At 45.9% G+C, this 4,272-nt stretch overlaps 1 long non-coding RNA gene across 5 annotated transcripts in view; it reads left to right on the forward strand.

Moving 5' to 3' along the window:
- The window catches only part of LOC118451706, a 10,151-nt gene extending 7,783 nt beyond the window's left edge, over positions 1-2,368 (forward strand). For 4 of the 5 annotated variants that reach the window (XR_004841243.1, XR_004841242.1, XR_004841244.1 and 1 more), the window contains 2 exons: positions 50-249; positions 616-2,368. This is a non-coding gene — a long non-coding RNA (uncharacterized LOC118451706). The remainder of the gene's footprint in view (positions 1-49; positions 250-615) is intronic. The other variant, XR_004841246.1, reaches the window with a different exon arrangement.
- Positions 2,369-4,272: the final 1,904 nt, after the last annotated feature.

The following is a 4,272-nucleotide window of genomic DNA, read 5'->3' on the forward strand; positions in this document are numbered from 1 at the left end:
CTGGAGGCTGCCACCTGAGCAGCCCCCACCGAGACGGCGTTTTCCACAGAAACTCGGCGGCGACGTGGCGTGGAGCCCCTCTCCCCTGCCCGAAAAAGTTGTGCCAAGTACAGCTCCAACCGTGACAGCTTCGACACTGCTGGAACGGACGCCCTTCTCTACCTGAGGTGCTGCAAAAGCGTCGGCCCGCAACTGTCAAAATTGTCCTTCGTCATGAGGAAAAAATCACAGAATCATGGAATCGTTTAGGTTGGAAAAGACCTTTAAGATCATCAAGTCCAACCTTTAACCTAACCCTGCCATCTCGCCACTAAACCATGTCCCTAAGCACCTCATCTATCCTTTTAAGTACCTCCAGGGATGGGGACTCAACCACTTCCCTGAGCAGCCCCTTCCAATGCTTGACAGCCCTTTCTGTGAAGAAATTTTACCTAATGTCCAACCCAAACCTCCCTTGATGCAACTTGAGGCCATTTCCCCTTGTCCTATTGCCCATTACCAGGGAGAAGAGGCCGACCCCCACCTCACTACAATCTCCTTTCAGGCAGTTGTAGAGGGTGATAAGGTCTCCCCTCAGCCTCCTTTTCTCCAGGCTAAATAACACCTTTTCCTCAGGTTTGGCCACACGGGAGGTGCCATCCTGCCTCCCCACCTCGCCTCTGCTGTGCTACGCCTGCCGGAGTCCGGGAGCCTCCTCTCTGCACAACCAGCCCAGTGCTTTAATGGGGTGTACCGTGCCAGGCAACCATTGCCTGCTCTGTGCAAGGCTGCAATTAGCATTCGTCACGTCTATGATACACAACACTCAACGTACAATGCACGGTGACCCCCAGGAAATTAAAATTCTTTGGTCCTGATCGCAGCCGTAGTCCTGCTGCATTGTCAGCACCCCTGCAAACTTGCCATAAAAGACCACTTTTTTTTTTAGGACAGCCGTGTGGTTTTTTGTTCCCAATTACTTGTGTCTTCTAGCCTTAATTGTGCTGACTGCGTTGGGCAGGGTAGCATAATACTTAATTTTCATTACTCACATAAACTGGGGATGCATAAAGTAGTGTGTGAGCCACATGTAAAAATGCACATTACGTTGCCTAAGCGTAGTTGTTTTCTGTTCCTTGACACGCCGTTAACTATATATTCCAAACCAATTTTTTTTTTATTATGAACTTCTTTCTCTGCAGCTCATGAATAAATAAACCACGAAGCATACCAGACTCAAGAAAAAGGAAAACCACAGAAGGCAAAATGGAAGAACTGTACACATCTACGCGCTATTAAAAAGCAGTATGAATCTTGAGTCTAACAAAAACACTGCAATTGCAAGCCCTAAAGAAGCAAACCAAAAAAAGAGGCATTAATCTTTTATTCTAGAATGCTATTATCAATATGTATTTATTTTTAGGCTAATTCAGACCAAGGACTGAAAAGCGTGCATGACCACAGTCATGCACAACTCACTAAATTAACCATCCTCTGGTGAGGATTCCCGAAGTCTGTTCAAAGAATGATGGGGGTTTTGACATACTACTGATATTTATAAACATTGTAATGGCATTGCTAGCTTTTTGGGGAAAAAAAAAAAAAGTGGCAAAAGAATTCTCTTAATTAGCCAAATGGTAAAAATAAAGCCCTCATACTGATGACAGCCCTACTCTTCCTAGTAAAACAACATCCATTGTATCACAACTGAATGCATGCGGTATAGCTTAATAAAACGTTAAAGTTTATTCCACAGAAGAAACAAAATATACCTGCATTTATAGTAGTAGAAATGTCTAATGACTTGTGGCAAGAGAAAAGACTTCAGTGACTTTAGTGGAAATTGTATGAGACCCTAACACAAATGAAAACACCAAGAAGGGATCTCAGGATGTGGGTGTAGTTACAGCTTCTGAGATGTGCTTCTTGTTATTCATAGATTTGTGGCAGCCTGGGCTACCTGATGCTTTGACACCTCGCTTTAAAACAGCTGAAGAAAATTACTTCTTTTTTTTCTTTGTCCTTTTGTTGCCTGCTGTTGTGGCAAAGTGTGGTCCTTACCTCAGCCTGACGTTTTAGACCTGTTCTGGCAGTGTCCAGACATGTCCAGACGTGTCCAGATATTTCTCCATTGTATTTCCTCATGTGCTTTTTTTGCTTGAGAGTTGTTAACTGTCAGCCCTTAGCTGAGCCTGGAGTCAAAGAGGGTAATTTTCTGTAAAACAGTCTATGTTTCAAAAATCCAAATTTTTATAACGAGAATGAGGAGGTGGAAAAAAAAAGAAATCCAAGGAAGCAGACCCACCTTTTCCCTCTGAGGTTCTTACTCAACTCCAAATATTTAATCCATAATAAATAAACGCATCCTCAAGTCTTGGCAGGGGAGAAATGAGTGTCAGTCAAGAGACCGATGTGCTGTCCAGACGTGTGCTACGCTTGCCCGGGAGAGGGACTGATGTTTGTGGGACTGGGCGAAAAGCCCCTAATCCGTGGTTGGGAGCCAGGCTGGAGACACGCGCTCCTTCCCGGCATTTGTGAGGGTCTCCCTTCAGCCGGTTTCTGCTAGGCAAGGGGGGTGTTTGTGTGTCCTGTTGTTCCTGGGTGCGACCCTAGGCAATGTGTAGCAAGTTGAGGCACTTCAGCGAGAGCTTTCCCTCAAGAAAGCATCCAGAAGTCACCTTAAAATCTCTCTATGACTCTTTTTATTGCATGTTTCCATTTTGTGAGTCACGTAGTTGGGAGAATCCCCCAAGGTACTGATCCCTCACCTGTCCTTGCTTCCACTGGTTTCTTTGGCATGCAGTACCCGAGGACTTTAACAAAAAAATAAAATTGACAGGACCTCTAAACACGAGAGCAATACCCTGATCTAAGACCCCCTGTCTTGGCATAGAAATCGGAGCAAGGGGTCTTCCCTATTTAATGAGAAATATTAATTAACCAGATGGCAGGATCATCAACAAGCTGCCGTGAGTTCTCTGTGTGCCATTTCACAGGTACTTGGCTTACAAAAGTGTTATGAAAATTTACCATCCAGCCAAGCCAAACAAACAACCACCCCAATATTACTTTACATGCGTGTCAAAAGAAATAACTTGCCGCAGGCAAAGCGGGTGAAGGAATTTTACGAGGCTGCGTCTGATCCTCCCTCTCCCCTCCCTCAGACAGTTAAAGAAATGTTTGCATGATGAAAGGGGTAAGGGAGCAGAGGACAGCTGGTTAGGGATTAATGAAATGTTTGAGCATTATCATGCGATAATGGATTTAGCTGACTGTTTGCCAGTGTTCAGATCTAGTGTGAATTGCTTTGTATGAAACGCGGGGATTCCTAGATTATCCAGACCTCGTGAGACTGCTGCCTGCTCCTAAACCCTTGAAAGCTGTGACTTTAAAAAAAAAGGTAATTCTTCATCTGGATGGACAAAAGCCCACGGGATTGTTTTGACTTGCTTTCAGACTTAATGATGTTTGACACAGCCAACTCTTAGAGGTGTCTCCTAATGGGGAGTGGCCGTGGGTTTGGGAAGCCTGAGGCCAGACTTGAAGCAAATCTGAGTACCCAGGAGCCCACGTGAGGTCTCCCAGCCAGGACATTTGTAAACAGGACATGGAAAATGAGTCTCAACTTTTACACGTTTGGCCTGTAAAACTTATCCCCGGGGTATCTTTCTCAGAGGGCGAGATATCTGATGGGAACCCAGTGCTCTGGGCTTGAAACTGCTGTTTATCCTTCTTCCCATCCTCCCCCGGTTTATGCTGTCATTAAACTGGAACTTTAATGGCTGTCTAAAATGGCCCTTGTCCCTTGATGCTTTTTTTTTCTCCCCCCCCCGCCCCCCCCCAAAGCATTGGGATGGTTCTCGTTTCTGCCTGTCGGAGGAAGGCTGTAGACTTGCAGCAAGCCAACCAAAGATATTTTGGACGCAGACAAGTCATGGACAGCAGGCTACTGCACGTGAGTTTGTGACTGGGACCCAGGCAGGCAGATTTGCTGGTCAATTTAGGTTGCCTGTGGTAGCCGAAATTGGAATTCTGAGAGCCAAATGGCTTCAGACAGAACCTGCCAATATAGAGCATGACCCAGCCCTTTGCCCGGTGTCGTGCCCAAAGTTTACCCATCTGGAGGCAGCTGGCTCCTGTCACCCCAGAGCAATGTTGACAGTCCTAAGCAAACAGGGTGGTGTAGGGTCTCTTTGCCTGTCTCCTGGGCTGAAACCTGGAGTAAAAGCAGTAGCTATACCTTCCCACATCATCCCCGTATGGAAAATAAACGGCTCATGGTGGAGACTCAAG

This window comes from Egretta garzetta, unplaced genomic scaffold (genome assembly GCF_000687185.1).
Source record: "Egretta garzetta isolate BGI_Z169 unplaced genomic scaffold, ASM68718v1 scaffold441, whole genome shotgun sequence".
NCBI classification, from domain to species: Eukaryota; Metazoa; Chordata; class Aves; order Pelecaniformes; family Ardeidae; genus Egretta; species Egretta garzetta.